The following is a 16,568-nucleotide window of genomic DNA, read 5'->3' as shown; positions in this document are numbered from 1 at the left end:
TGGAGTCACTTACAAATATTAATTTTCTGTATGGTTATATAAACAAATTAGCATAGACTTAGATTTATTTAATTTTTTGTGATTTTTAACATTTTAATTTTTTTATATAAAATATGTACATGGTTTGAAAGGCAAACTATAAAACCAGGTACATTTTTAAAAGTCTAGCTTCAATTCTGTCTTCTATATCCTATGTTTCTTCCATACACTTACAGCTAATCATTTTTGTTAGGTTTTAGTTTGTCCTTTTAATTGCTTTCTTTTGAAAATATAAACAATATGTATGTAGATGTATCCTTCCACTTTTTATACATAAACCAGCATAAACATGCTTAGAGAAGAGCAATGAATTAGGAGTTGGAAAAACTGTGTCTTGGTTTTGCCTGAACTAGCAACTGAATACAAGATTTTGGAACACTTAATCATCCTGTAGTTTGGTTCCCTCATCTATAAAACAGAGAAATCGCCCAGATTAGTTCATAATATTAGCATTCTATACTTTGTGATATTAAACAATGCCTATTTCTCAGGATAACAAATAAAGATACGTAAAATTGACCACACACACAAAAATACAACTTCACCTCTCGGCACAGTTAACAATGTATATCCTAATCTAAATACAGGGCCACAGTGGGAAAAATCTGGGCAACCAGTGACCTTAAATTGATTTGAGGTATTTGTGTTCTTAAATAAGCTTTTAATTATGCAAATGGTTGTATTATTACTACATTCTTACTCATGCAAAAATGGTAAATCATACTGTCCAGTTTTCATAATTAGCCTGTCCTCACCTTCTTCCAGATGACTGTTTTATAATTTTTCCTTCACATTAAATTCATATCTCCTTCCTCATCCTCATATAAATGGATAATCTTGCTTTTTTACATACCTGCCCCCCCCCAAATTTGAAGCAAATTTCCAAAAACTCCCACCACCACAACTACTTATTCATTTGCATCTATGCCTATTAACTTTCTCTTTTCTCCAGATGCTATGGAGGGAAGTATCCCTCCCACGAGCTAGAGCCAGCCTCTGCATATGTGCATTACAGCCTAACCTCTTTCACCTGATCATGGTTTTCCTAAGGCACCATCAACTTCTCACTCTCTATTGATTTTTTCCTACCAGATAAAAAATATGCGATTACTTTTGCCCTCTAAAAACACTCTCTTAAATCACCTTCCCTCTCCACATACTACCCCATATTGTGCTCCTTTTGATAGCAAAACCCCTTGGAAGAAGAATCTATATGCTCACTATCTTTAACTTCTCCTTCCATACTTTCTCGAACATACTGGAATCTAATTTTTGCTCTCTATGTAATTTCTCTTTTGCATAACCCAGATGCAATCCTATCATCTCCACGTTCAAAATGTACTAAAAATCCCAGCACTTCTTACCTTCCCAAATGCCATTAGCCTGGCTTAAGCCATTATTAATTCACACTTGTATGATGTTAATAGAATCTAAACTGGGACTCCCTGCTTCTGACCTTGGTTTACTGCTATCTATTCTCAACATAGCAGCAAGATGTGTATAGCTAAAACATAACCAGGTTTCCCATCTCAAAATAAAACCCAAATAGCTACTATGAGCTACAAGTCCGTTCATGATTACTTTTCTGACCTCATATCCCACTTCCTTCTTTATTATTTCTCCAATTCAACTTCTTTTCCCCAAGGTCTTTGCACTTGCTGTTCCCTCTGCCTGGAATGCTCTTCCTCCAGTATCTGCATTGCTTACTTCCTCACTTCCTTCACATCTTTACTTTCCTGACTACTCTAAAACTTCAAACTTTGCCATTGTGTTAGTCAGCTCACCCAGCTCAGCTGGGTGACTTAAAAAACAGGAATTTATTCCTCACAGTTCTGAAGACTGGAAGTTCAAGATCAAGGTGCCATAAGGGTCAGTGTCTGTGAGACAGCTCTTCCTGGCTTGTAGAAAGCTGCCTCCTTGCTGAGTGCTCACATGGCCTTCCCTTGGTGTGTGCACATGGAGAAAGAGTGAGCTCTCCTGTCTTCCTCTTTTTATAAGGGCACTAATCCCATTAGGAAGGCACCATCCTCATGATCTCATCTAAACTTAATTACCTCCCCAAAGTGCCACTTACTGTCAAATTGGAGGTGAGAGATTCAACATGTGAATTTTGGGGGAACACAAACATTCATTCCGTAATAGCTTTCTCCACTTATATTTAATCATATTCCCCATCTTTATTTTTTCCTATACACTTGTCACCTTCTAAAATAGAATATATTTTGCTTAGTGTGTAGATTGTATTCCCCATTAGAATTATACCTCCATGAAAGCAAGGATTTTCAGCCTTTTATTTGATTCTCTAGTACCTCAAAAAATGTCTGACACATAGTAGGTGCTCAGCAAATATGTGTTGAATATATAAGTGCCTTAGAAGTTCAAGTAGGCCATAAATATAAAAGAGATGCAGCCTGGTGAGGAAGAATCTGCTCAACTCTGAAATAAACAATGTGCTATGGGAAATCATTGTATTATGTTCACATCCATACTTGTGAACCTTTTAGCAGTCACTCAGTGAATTTATGAATTAAATCCCTCTTTGGAAAAATATCTAATTGATAAAATTATAATGAATAAATTAAGCTATCTGAAATAGTAGTAGCAAAGTAATTTAAATTCCAATGCTGATATGGGCATCTGTTTATTATAAAACAAAAGCTTTTTTTTTTCTTTACTTTAGAATAAACAACTGTGACAAATTCGCTCAATATTTCCTTTAGTTATGCTCATAATATATTTTAAACAACATAATAGGCTTACATTACCCATCTTGTTTTCAATATCCATATGGCGACTGTTATGTAAATGTTCCTTAAAAATAAATGACGCTGTTTAGTATACAATGTATGTTGTTTGCTACTAAATCCATGATTATGTGAAAGAAAAGAATCATTAAGTCATTCTAAAAGAAGAATTAAATTCTAGGAGAACTATAAATAGGAAATAGCTGATACTATAAAACTAATGTCAGAAACACTTTACTTGAATTTATCAAGATGGCATAACTTGGAAAAGGTTTTAAGATGATAATAGAACACATTTGCTAAGTTTTTCAAGAAATACAGCTTATGAAAGACACTGAAAACTGGCATCTGGGTGGCTCAGATGGTTAAGCATCTGCCTTCAGCTCAGGTCATGATCCCAGGGTTCTGGGATCGAGCCCCGCGTCGGGCCCCCTGTTGAGCAAGGAGCCTGCTTCTCCCTCTGCCTCTCTCTCTGTCTCTGTCTCTTATGAATAAATAAATAAAATCTTAAAAAAAAAAAAACTAGCTGTTACAAAACTGAAATCATATAATGGGAAATTATGAGTGAGGTAACCCAGTGTGTTACTTTGTTCCTTAAAAACCCAGATGAGTGTAATGAGGAGGGAGCCCTTGTGAGACTTAATGGCTATTTTAGATATTTCAAAAAATGCAGCAAAGATGTGGAAGTATTCTCAAAATTATTTTTCTTTTGTGGATTTCAAGCTATAAGAATTTTGGATACTATTTGTAGCCTACTGAATTGAAAGAGCTTTATAAGAGACTGTAAGTACATAACATCAAGTCAAGCAGTTAAGAGACCACACTATAGATATACTTACATCTCAGGTAGACTCCTCTAAGGGACCCTTCAAATACTCTTTTTGAGTATAAAGGTGTTCTGCCATATTCAGTTATGGACACATAGAACCTTAGCATGTAGTTTAATTCCTTTTTTATACATGTGAAAGTGTAGATCCTGCAGGAATAAAGAGCTTTCCCATGGTCACATGAGTCAAGTTATATGAGATCAGGACTGAAACCCATCATGTCAATCAGTTAGTTTCCTTGCTGTTATAAGATTTTAAATCTTGTTTGTTACTGAATGATATTAGCTGAGTAACACACAAAGAGATTCACACATACATACATGTATAATTTTATTTATGCAGCTTAACTTCATTCACAATGGGGATAGAACCAAGTTCATAAACATTTAATGATATGTTCAGTGACATGAACATTTGGTTGGCATGTGACCTTCATCTGTTTCCTAGGGCACCAAATTTTCTTAGCAGCACCCAGAACCTGGGATGATAGTGATACACATTTTTTAAGGCTGATGAAAATGGCGCAGGAGTCTTTTTATTTATTTTCTTTTTTGGTAGCTGGCATTTGGAAAGATCGGAAGCAAATAGTGACTCTGGCTGTAAGCACAAGTACTTAAAATTGCCCTATAAAGCTAGGAAAGAAGAAATAGGCTATGGAAAAATAGCATATTTGCTTCCTCATTACCTTCCCGCATACCAGCAGAGATGGGGTGTGAGGGGCATGCCAGGATATTGTCATCAAATGACACAAGTTTTTTTAAAAATCAAGAAAAGAATTAATAAAATAAGAAGTAAAGAGAGGGGCGCCTGGGTGGCTCAGTCATTAAGCGTCTGCCTTCGGCTCAGGTCATGATCCCAGGGTCCTGGGATCGAGCCCCGCATTGGACTCCCTGCTTGGCGGGAAGCCTGCTTCTCCCTCCTCCACTCTCCCTGTTTGTGTTCCCTCTCTCGCTGTGTCTCTCTCTGTCAAATAAATAAATAAAAATAAAAATAAAAAAAGTAAAGAGGATATTGCTAAAAAGTATATTGTTTATCACAATTTTCAGGTTTTCTATGTCTTTCCAAATTTTAGGGACTATGCATAAGCCTTCTATCATCAACATTTTCTGCAGAATATATTTTACTTTTTATAATTTTTGAAGATATTCCATTAAAAATTTGGAGCTCCAAATTAAATTGTAGTAGTTCATCAATATTGAACCTGATTTGCGGGACCCTTGTCTTCTTTTACATGCGCTCTTGAGACAGCAATTCAGTAACTTCCTAAAGATGAGCTTCTTCAGGTGGTGCATCTGCCTTTTGTATGTTAATACATTTTTCTGCTTATCTGAGATGCAATGATGTGGGAAACAAAGGCAGAAGAAAAATTATTAAATTTCCTTACTACCTAGAGCCCACTGACAAGTCCTTGAAACAGGCAGAGTGATATTCCTCTAGGGACTCAGCTGCCTCGACGTTAATACTTTGCTAAGGACAAAAGGCAATCCTAGCCTAAACCACCCCCCCACCCTACCCCCCCGCCAGGATCCTGTAAGTCTACTTTAATGTATAAAAATTCCTTTGGGGGGGGCGCCTGGGTGGCTCAGTTGGTTAAGTGACTGCCTTCGGCTCGGGTCATGATCCTGGAGTCCCAGGATCGAATCCCACATCGGGCTCCCTGCTCGGTGGGGAGTCTGCTTCTTCCTCTGACCCTCCTCCCTCTTGTGCTCTCTGTCTCTCATTCTCTCTCAGATAAATAAATAAAAATCTTAAAAAAAATAAAAATAAAAAATAAAAATTCCTTTGGAAACTTTATCTCTAAACCTCCCCAAGATACGTATTGGTAATCATCCCCCAAGCATATGGCCCACCGATATACATCTGAAGGGTCTCATGACTAAGGTTTTATTAGACGGTAATAAATGACCTTTTCCTAACAATAGCGAGCCCCCTCAAGGTCCTGGAATCCTTGCTTCTAAAATTCTTTAGAGAGTTACGCTATCCCTAACTCTCTCCAAACTTGAAAGTATATAATGGGCCACTCCTCATGACCCCACTGCAGCTATTTCTGCCCACGGGTCCTGTCCCCATGCTTTAATAAAATCACCTTTTTTGCACCAAACACGTCTCAAGAATTCTTTCTTGGCCATTGGCTTTGAATCCTAATGTCTTTCCTACATCATATGGAGCCCAACATGTTTGTGGTTTGGGTCAAGGAAGTGAACTTGTAAAAGCACAAGAATATGGGTTGAGTAGTGAAGGATCTTAATGATATCCAGGGGCGGGGGGGCCACTGCTGATGGAATTCATGACCCCAGTGAGCACCAGGCATTGCGGTGAGGATCCTGAGAGTGGATTAGAAAAGTGAATGTCGGCACTATGGGAATGTCCTTCTGCACAGAAAAGGAGTCTAAGAAACCTGAAACTTGCTCCCATTTGTTTTTCCCCAAACCTAGGACATCATAAAAATTCAGGCAGCTTGCTAGATTCAAATACAAATAACAACTCTATGGAAAAAATAACAGCTTGTGATAATAATAATTTAAAAAAAAAACATTAAAAAATGCTTACTCTTTCAAAAAGAAATACTATAACTTTTCAGTTGAATTTAGAGGATGAGACACCAAATAGATACTTTTATTTAAAATATTTATTTGTTCATTATATTTAAGAAAAAATAAAACAAAATTGGAGACCACAAATTTCAAAAGCAATGCATTTTGAAATGTGGGATGACCCATCAAGAATGGAGGAAACCACAAGGACTTTTAAAATACTGGAATGAAATACTCATGAGGACTACTGAGCTTGCCCAGGAATTCTTTCTTGGTTATAGTGGATATGCTAGATCGGCTCTTAAACATCCATTTCAATCTCCTTCTAATAGGCAGAGGCTGGAAAAAATCCCAGATGTGTTGAAAGTGAGGATTTCAGATGTGACTTAGGTCCTGCCAATCAGATACTCTCAAATGACACTTGCATTCAGAACTGATTTAACTTAAGAGCAAGGCCTAGTGTGTGACACTCATTTTGTGGGTGCTGATTTAGCAAGATTTGCATGACTCTGGGGCCAACAGTGGCAGCAGTGGGCTCTTGGACCCAGATCACAGCTAAGGCAAGAGTGATTCTGGAATCAGAAGCTGGCTCTTGAATTCCCTCCCAGAAGTCATAATTTTCTTGGCAGGCCAGTTCTACTGTGTGGTTCTGGGAGTCATTCCTGGAGGCTCGCCTAGAGCCTGCTCCTGTAGCTCTTGTAACAATTTTATAAATACTTTATTCCCTGTATTAGATTATTTTCTAATTTCCTATATTAATTTTTTTCCTGCTTAAAATAGCTAAAATATTTTCTATTACCTGCAGCTGAACTTCTATATGATAGTAGAATATATCCTTATCCTATGCTTTCATTGTAGTCCTGCCAGAAGGGCTTAGGAAAGGAAAGGACTAAGGAAACTGAAAATCTAGGCCCTTCCCAAATATAATTGCTCTCTTCCTATTGTGTTTCCTCTAGAATCAGAACAACCACCACCTCTTTGATCTTTGGCAACTTACTTGACCTCTCTGTGCCTGAGAATAATAATGTCTACCTCACAGAGTTATGAGAATTAAATTATGGAAGTGTGTAAACCACTCAGCATCATTCCTAGTACATAGTAATTTATCAGTAAATGAGATACGTTAGCATTATTACCTCTGTAGAACTTCTGTCATTTGTAATGATCCATACATGAGAAATGGTTTGCATACCCTTGAGGGTAAGAACTAGGTTTCATTCATTCATCTTTCTGTCTCAAGATTCTATCACAAAGCTTGACACTTTGTAGATATTTAATGCTTCCTGATTGACTGTTTCTAAATAGTCTAAGAGTTCACAAAGATTCTCAAAGTTCTCAAAGTATCTTATTCTTTTATTTTCTTCTGGGAAATTAGAATATGCCTAACTCTTCATGGAGTCTTACTTGAGAGGGAGAGATAGAAGAGAATAAAAAATCTAAAAGAAGCTTTGTATATTATCCATTTCAGATCCAGCACTTCGTGTATGATGCAAGACCCAAAGTTACTATTCTGTGCTCAAGTTCACAAACCTATAAACCTGCAACCAGTTCCCTAAAGTCCCCCTATTAGGTTTTTCTATGACATCACATTAATGTAATGTAGTTTACATTACTACATGGAGACATGGAGTAATTATAAGTATGTAGGGACTTACCTCTGAAACCAAATAGTTCCCAGTGTTTAGAGGACTTAGGTTTTATCATTTTGTGTTCAGTTTCTTTTCTTACTATGAGGCATTTAGCTGTCTTTTCTTGTTGTCATCAATAATCTGATCTCCAGAAACTCTCACCAATTTTCTGATTTTCTTCTAATCTTCAAGGGTTCAGAAAATCAGAGGCTATTATAGCCAAACAAAAAGTAAATTGACTACGAGTGAGAGCTTATGGGATTTTTCTAGGGATAGATATAAATTTTAGTGGGTAGACCATTTAGTATTGGTTTGGGCCCCTTAGGGCTTGTTTTCCCCCTTATTCTTCTGATTTCATTGGAGTTTTGATAATTGACATGACCACACAAATAGCCTTAGGATGTGTTAGACTAAGTATGAACACTGAAACAGCAATTACCCACAAGGTCAAATTCTGATAAATTAATTCTCTATGTAATGTAAAATGCTATAGTCACTTTGAAAAATATTTCAGCAATACCTCAAAAAGTTAAGCAAAAATTATCATTTGATTCAGCAATTCCACTCCTAATTATATACCCAAGAGAAATAAAAAACATGTCCACATAAAAACTTGTACAGGAATGCTCATAGCAGTCATTATTCTTAACCAGCCAAAAGGTGGAAACAACCCAAATGTCCATCAATGATGAACGAGTAAACAAAATGTAGCATATCCATATAATGGAAAATTATTTGACCATAAAAAGGGATAAGTATCAAGACATGTTACAACATGGATAAACCTTGAAAATATCATGCTAATGAAAGAAAGCAATCACAAAAGACCAAATATCATATTATTCCTTTATATAAAATGTCCCAAATAGGCAAATTTATAAAGACAGATAGAAGGCTATGGTTGGCTAGGACTGTGGGCTGGGGTGGGGGATGTTGTAAGGCAACTGTGAAAGTGATAGCTAAAAAGTACAGAAGTTTCTTTTCGGGTGATGAAAATGTTTTAAAACTGTGGCGATGGTTGCACAATTCTAAATATACTAAGAGCACTGAATTGTATACTTAAAATGGGTGAACTGTATGGTATGTGAATTATATTTCAATAATACCAAAAAAGTCTCCATGTAGCAAAATGACAGTCAATCTCCAGGTGAAATTCCATCCACTTCAAACAATATTTTATTCAACAAACTTAGAGTCAGTTCTTTAAAGTTTATTGTAAAAAGATCCTGAATGTAATAGTATTTTGATGAAAACAAATGTTTTTCTCAAATTGCCTATTCATATAGTAGGGAATTGGGCAAAATATCACCACTCCAAATTATCACCACTGATAAATAGTAAACTTTCACATGAATGCCTTGTGTTCCACGTAATCTTTTTTGTTTCATTACAAAAGACGTCACTGGCTGAAATCTCACTTACAGAGTAACACAAACAGGATTTCTTAAATTAAAGGCAGGAAGGTTCAATAGCAGAAAGATGACTAATCAGCACAGAAGAATTCCTAACATCCTGCTAAACTCTAGTGGAGTCAACTTGCTTTCTTTTTCATTGTTACTATAGAGATCAGGGAACTGCAAGCACATGTGGTTTGGGCAGGAAGCTTCTTACGTTTCATCAGAAACAAAAGGGCAGAGGGCAGTGGCTCTGAGTGGGGGGCAGAACTGCACTGCAGAAGCTGGAGTCACGTTCTTGGTCCTGTCAGGGGTGGCTGGCTGATGCTGGTGACTCATTTGTGACTCACAGGTCTACTTTCCCCGTTTGCTACAAGTTTTCAAATTAGGTCCTGGGAAAAGATATATCAGCTTATTGACCTGAGATGCTTTTCTGAAACTCTCCACAACAGGATTCTCACCTTCCTGTGTTGTTATTAAAAAATTTTTAAAACAAAACAACAAAATGACATTCCATTATCAGGTAAGTTTAAATAGGGGAGGATAGGGGAAAAAATTGTTAATGATACAATCTGAACTGTCTAGACGCAAATAGTTATATTAAAAATAAATGTATTTTAGCTGCAATCTTTTAGATTGTTTGAAAAAAATATGCCAGAAACTGATAAGAAAATCTCAAAATAATTACCTACACATCCTATTTTTATATAATATTGGATATTTTTCTCCATATGACAAATTATGGCTGAGGGAAACACTATCACAAGAAATTGTATGTGTTTACATACACATGTGTGTGTATCTAAGTGTGTATACATGTGTTCATAACTCAGACACACAGTATTTATAAGAATTCAGCTACTACAACAGGGCAGGAGATGAAATTATCAACATTATCAGTAGTCTAAATGTCTCTTGGGTGACAGGCTATTCAGAATTTTAAAAATTAAGATAATTTTTAAAGTAAGAAGTATAGTTTGCTAATAAGCTTCATATTCATGTTGATCTTTTGCAAAAATTCTTTTAAGTGATTATTTAAATGCTCTGCATTGTAATGCACACCATTTTCTAGCCTTCAATCCTTTACACTGGGTGTCAAGCTATTAGACAGGAACATTCTGAGACTCTCCGTCCATGGAAATGTCTAATGGCATTGCACCAATGTCCCATGCAGTGAAGAGAATGCATTTTCAGTTTTAATCCTAAGTATAAAGTAATTTTTGACAAAATGGATTTAAAACACCCCTCTAACTGGTACAGCTCAAAGAATTCTGATCCAATAGGAAGGAGGCAGCCCTGACCCTATATCCCCATCCCAATTCCTCTCCCCACCTCCAGCCTAGAGTGCTGATCCTACAGGAAAAATGCACATGCCAAAGGTTCCACATATATATTTTGTAATTATGTGTAGAACATTTGGGATGTAGAGCAAGAGAGTTGCATTATCACACTGACCCTTCTTGGGTTAGGAAACAAAAACTTAGCACATGCTATAGGCCAGGCTGGTCATATGGACCCAGGTCAGCTCCAATGACCTGTCACTCAAGAGAGGAGTCCATTCAATTAGCTACACCCTGGGAGAGGTGGCCACAGTCAATGGTAAGCTGGTTCAGAAGAACTGACTATCCTTTCTGGTTCAACTGTACATGAAGTTCCTGTTAGAGAATTCTATTTTAGCAAGGGGATTTGGCAATATAGTAGCAAATTCTTATACTGTCTTTAAAAATCCTAAATCAGTGAGAACAGATATGTGGAACTTTTATCTCATTAGAAGTTCTGGCATAGTTTGCTATTATGTATATAATGTAAATGCTAAATGGCTGGGGAGGGAGGCTAAGAATGATCAGACTATACTGTTGAAAGTCTGATATTTCCTAGGAAAATACGCATTTTTCATGTTAAATCCCATATTACTTTATAATATCTAGACTAATTGTATCAAGAAAACCCTATTTATTTAGGTAAATTCACAAACAACTGGAACAGTTGATTAATCCCAAGGGCTAAGTAGCATAAATAAATCAATTTATGGGCCAACTGGAAATGAGGTTAGGGCAGGAAATATGCACATATTAAAAGTGAACTAATGTAAACTGAAGTGCTTTGAAACATAGCATACTTGCTCAAGGTAAAATATTATTATAATAATTGAAGAATATTATGGGTTTTAACATCATTACTAACTCTGCATGATTTAATTTTAGATGCTTGCCAATAAGAACTATGATAAATACCTATTTTCACTATATGCAGGCTTTCCTAAAGATTACGCAAATTTCCTTTGCCATGGGACTTTTTTTTAAGATTTATTTTTTATTTTAGAGAGAGAGAGAGAGTGAGTGCATGAGTCGGGGGAAGGGCAGAGGAGAGGGAAAGAGAATCCCAAGTAGACTCTGCACTGAGCGTGGAGTCTGATGCAGGACTCGATCTCACAAGCCTGAGGTTCATTACCTGAGCCGAAATCAAGAGTTGGTGCTCAACTAAATGAGCCACCCAGGCGCCCCAGCCATGGGACTTTTCTTAAGTATATGGAGAAACTTATTTTTTTTTTAAGATTTTATTTATTTGAGAGAGAGAGAGAAACAGCATGAGAGGGGAGAGGGTCAGAGGGAGAAGCAGGCTCCCCGCTGAGCCGGGACCCCGATGTGGAACTCGATCCCGGGACTCCAAGATCATGACCCGAGCTGAAGGCAGTCGCCCAACCAAATGAGCCACCCAGGCACCCCGAGAAACTTATTTTTTGTATCCACTTGAATACAATAAAGATGTCCTAATCAATAAGCCCTGGGTCAATGTCATTGCCCATTAACAACTGCTTAGGAATCAGCAATTTAAATTCTGCTATTCTGAAAAACTGTGGAGAAGCAAAAATCTTTTTTTTCTCTTCTTTCTTTTCTTTTTTTTTTTCCTTAGATATATCTGAAACCAGTAACGTCCTTGGACTCATCCTTGAACTCATCCTTGGACTCTGCCCAGAATGTGATAGGACAGTGTGCCAAGATGCACTGCATCTATTACCTCACTGGATCCTCATGCAAACTCAGAGGCAGGCAGCAACTCCATTTATAGACGAGAAAGATGAACCCTCCAAATTATCTACCCTGGTTTCAAGTAGGCAGTTCACAACTGCACATCTCCAGGTGAATCACCTATTTTCTTCTCTCTGGATTTCTATGTGCTGTAAGTATACCCTTTGCTGGAATATTGTCTTATAGTTTCATGTATGAGAGGAGAGGAGGGAAGGGGAGCAGTGGGGAGAAGAAAATTGATAAGAGGTGCTCTGGTTTCAAGCTTCTGCTTCAAGAATGCTCCCTTATGTACTCCCTGATTTCATCTTTGACCTTCCTGGAATGGAGGATCTCATTCTTCATGTGTGATTCCTTAAAAAGTGTGATAGGCAGAACAATGGCCTCCAGAGATATTTGTCTTAATTCCCAGAACCTGTAAATATTTTAGCTTACAGGGCAAAGGGGAATTAAGGTGGTAGATAGAATTAAGTTTGCTAATCAGCTGGCCTTAAATAGTGAGATTATCCTGGATTATCCAGGTAGGTCCAATGTAATCAAAAAGGCTCTTAAAAGTGGAGGAGAGAGGCAGAACAGAGTCAGAGAGAGATTTTGAAGCTGGAGGAAGGGGCCAATAGCCAAGGAATGGGGGAAGCCTCTAGAAGCTGGAAAAGGCAAGGAAATGGAATCTTTTCCAGAGTCACCAAAAACAAATTCTGCCCTACCAAATCCTAATTTTAGTCCAGTGACATCTGTGTTGGACTTCCAAAGAACTGTAAAATAATAAGTCTAGATTGTTTTAAGCTACCACATTTGCGTATTATGTTACAGTAGCAATAAGAAAACTAATATGTAGAGCCAATCTAGTGTTCTTTTGGATCCTGGGGGCAGGTAGAACATCTGTCAACCTCTCCTGACTCTTGCCCACTTGTATATTTTCTTAGAAATGGGTCACTTAGTTGGACCAAGGGAAAACGAGGACCCATGCTGTGTTTTTCTAGTACAACCCTGAGCTGCTCTGACAATGGAAGACCTACTCATCCTATAAGGCCAGAAGGTACATTTATGTGAGGATGCTTAGAGGAAGCACACCAGCATATAGTTGGATTCCTATCAACTGTGTTTACAAGTAATACCGCGGAAGAAAGATGTGAAAGTTAGAATAATTTTTCCATCCTCAAGAGTAAAAGAGTAAAATTTACATTTGTCATGTAAATATAGGTAGTACCTGTCATGTAAATAAAGGTAATATGGTGTGGCAGGTTTTCAAACTCTGCTTGAACCAGGATAGCATAACTGTTATAGCATAAGCTCTGGAGCCTGAGCCTGACAGATCAGAGATCAAGACCCTGCTCTGCCCACTAGCTGGGTGACATTAGGCATCCATGTAGCCTTGGGAGAGTCAGAGCAGAGAGCTGAAACCCAAAGGCTTCTGGTTACCACCTCACCCATTGAGTCAGGGATACTTACTATAAGAACTTTGTGTGTTACTTTAAAATTTATAATGTACCCATTTGTTATATTGATTTCTTAATGTTAAGTAGTCTCACACTTAAATGTCAGAATACAGGGGTTTTATCTATAATGGGAAAAAAGAAAAGATGAGGAGGGTGGGTAGAAGGGATGTAAGTGGTTTGACCAGTTCTATATCCAGCTGTGTGAGAGGGCCCAGATACCCAAGGAGTAGAGTGGCTGCTAACCTCAGCTGAAGGAGAGAAAAGCAGGCTGAGTTTCTAGGCCTTGACAGTGAACCAAAGCCTGGATGCAGCTGAGAGGGAGCTTTGGACCTTTTGGATATCTGAATGGAAAAGTTACTCCTTGCAGGCCATATTCTCCTTATGGGCCTATCTTATTTCATCTATTCTTAACAATTTCCTGAACAACTGATCAGTTGGGTATCATTGATATTGGGAACCTGCAAAAACAAGTGAAAAAATAAAAAGACTAAAGCCTCTTCTGTAAGGGTTCCCTGACTGAAGCTGATTGGGAGGGATAGGTAGTGGGACCATAAGGAAGTTATTATAGAAAGGGAACAGAAGAGCTGAGGACCCTTGACTCCTGTGGCAGAGATTTTGCTGAAAACTGAAATGAACTGGAGACAACAAAGCACATGAAAATAACTTTCCTGTAATTAAAATTAGGATTTTGTGAAGCCTTGAGTCAGATTCCTTGCATCATTTTTGGGAGGCTAGGAGCTTCATATTCAAAACACTAGGGTCAATTTATACTATTTTACTGAAAAGTGTTTTTAAAAAATTATTCCATACTTTGAATCCTAGCCTTAGTTTGGCTTGACTGCTTGGAAATTCTCCTGCTTGTTTCAGTCCTGTGGGCAGTATGGATCAGTTCTCAGTGCCCAGGGCCCTGACCCATTGTGATTTTGGTCCTAAAGGGCAAGATCCTGGTCAATGAGAGATCATCTCTGGACTCATCCCCCTTCCTCAGCAGGATAAAGGGATTCTCAATGATGAGGGGCTAACCCTGTGGGCGGCAGGCAATACTTATGGTTAGAAGGGCAAGACAAGAGCAGCAGATAGGAACTGACAGACATTAATGCAGTTTAATAATTTTTTTTTTTACTTACTCTTCAGTGGTTTCCTTTCCCATTCTCATGATGACCACTTCACCGATTTATGACTGCTCTTACACCCCCAAACCACACTCACCGTTATCAGGAAACCTAATCTCCCAACCCATGGGAAAGAGAGAACTCTTGATACTTCCCTTAATTTTCCATTTAAATGTACACCAATCTCCAACCCTCTTTTCTATCCTCCTTTGGGCTAATATTTCTTCCTCTCTATTGACTCCTCCTCCTCTGCTACGTATGTGCTCAAAATTCTCAAGCCCTACAACCAAACATTCTTTACACAAGTCTGCCTTCTCCTGAGGCCACCAAGCTCACTCTCCTCTCTCCTTCATCAATACAGTTCCTAAAAGGAAAGTATCTTTTTGTTTTCTATTTTCTCACCCCATTTTCATTGCTTACCTCACAGAAATTCAGCCTCTGTCCCTTCCTTTCTAGTGATGCTCTTCCCACAATGGTCACTTCCATCTACCTCCCAATTGTCAGACTGTTTTGCTCATCTCAATTTTCACTGTATTTGATTTTGAAATAATTATTGCCACCATTTTGTCCCTGGCACTATTTTAAGCATTGTCACATATTCCATTCAGTCCTCAACATAACTCTGTGCATTAGGTGTTATATTCCACATTTTATACAGAAGGAAGCAGCTTTGCTTGACACCTTTAACAACTTCCTCTATCTGGACTATCTTCCTCTCTTAGGGAAAGGAATGGACAAAGGTAAAGGAGTGAGGGAATGAGAGCAAAAGCAGTCCCCAAACCAGGTGGAGAATCAGGAAAGAGTAATTTTATGGAAACTAAAAGAGGAAACACCTTCCTCCATCTGGACTGTCTTCTTCTCTATAAACGTTTTCTATAAAACGACTATTTCCTGATTCTCCCCCTGGTTTGGGGACTGCTTTTACTCTCATTCCCTCACTCCTTTACTTTGGTCCACTCCTCTGCTTCTCCCACTTGGGTACACATTTTTTCTCAGTGATCTAAGTCAATCCTGCGTCCATATCTTTGTGCCATCTCTGTGTTCCTGATCCGTATTTTCAACTGCATAATTAGCATCTCCACATTCATAGTCAAGACACCAAACCTAACTTATCTTCCCAGGCACGTTTACAGTAAACATTTGTAGAATCTCTATCACATTTCAGGTATGGTTTGCTGCCCTGGGGACATTCAGATGAATAAAACACAGTCCTGTCCTTGAGGACCAGGAGATGGACTTGTAAATAATTATAGTATAAAATGTAGGTATTATAATAGAAGTATCAGTAGTAGATCAAGAAGCAAGAGAAAGGAGCCTGTAGCTGCCTGAATGGCTCATAGAAAGTTTCCCGGAAGAGATGAAAACTTTTCATATGACTTTGAAGGAGATTTCTAGGGAGACAAGGGAATAAAAAGATATTCAGTGCAAAGGGCCCAGTTTATGCAAATGCACAGAGGTTCCAGAAAGATTGGCATACCTAAGAAAACTTATGGTTTGCAAGTTTGGATGCTTAGGAATGAGTATTCTATACTGGGGTTGACAGTACTACCATTTATTAAATTATTTACCTGGCCTTTTCCTCCCCCAATAAATACTATTACAATCAGTATTATTGATTCCATTTTCCATAGGACTTCTGATCCTATCATAATCTCCCTTTCTTCCCATGGTTACTGCCCTAGTTAAGGCTCTTAATCCAAATCATTGTGGATGATTTATTGCTTGAGATTTAAGAAAGAACTCTGCCTGCACTGTTACCAAGCCCTTTACCCTGTTCAAAAATAAATATGTTTACAAATCTAGATACCCTATTATACTTATGTAAAAT

At 37.9% G+C, this 16,568-nt stretch overlaps 1 long non-coding RNA gene across 1 annotated transcript; it reads left to right on the top strand.

Annotated features, from left to right (window-relative positions):
• The first annotated feature begins 9,580 nt into the window (after positions 1-9,580).
• LOC118020774 lies at positions 9,581-13,745 on the top strand. The gene is made up of 3 exons (XR_004682004.1): positions 9,581-9,689; positions 12,080-12,346; positions 13,116-13,745. It is a non-coding gene; the product is annotated as an uncharacterized LOC118020774 (long non-coding RNA).
• The last annotated feature ends 2,823 nt before the right edge of the window (positions 13,746-16,568 follow it).

The sequence above is a fragment of the Mirounga leonina genome, unplaced genomic scaffold (assembly GCF_011800145.1).
Source record: "Mirounga leonina isolate KUSES-001 unplaced genomic scaffold, KU_Mleo_1.0 Mir_174, whole genome shotgun sequence".
Classification (NCBI taxonomy): Eukaryota; Metazoa; Chordata; class Mammalia; order Carnivora; family Phocidae; genus Mirounga; species Mirounga leonina.
This window is presented reverse-complemented; position numbering and strand designations above follow the sequence as displayed.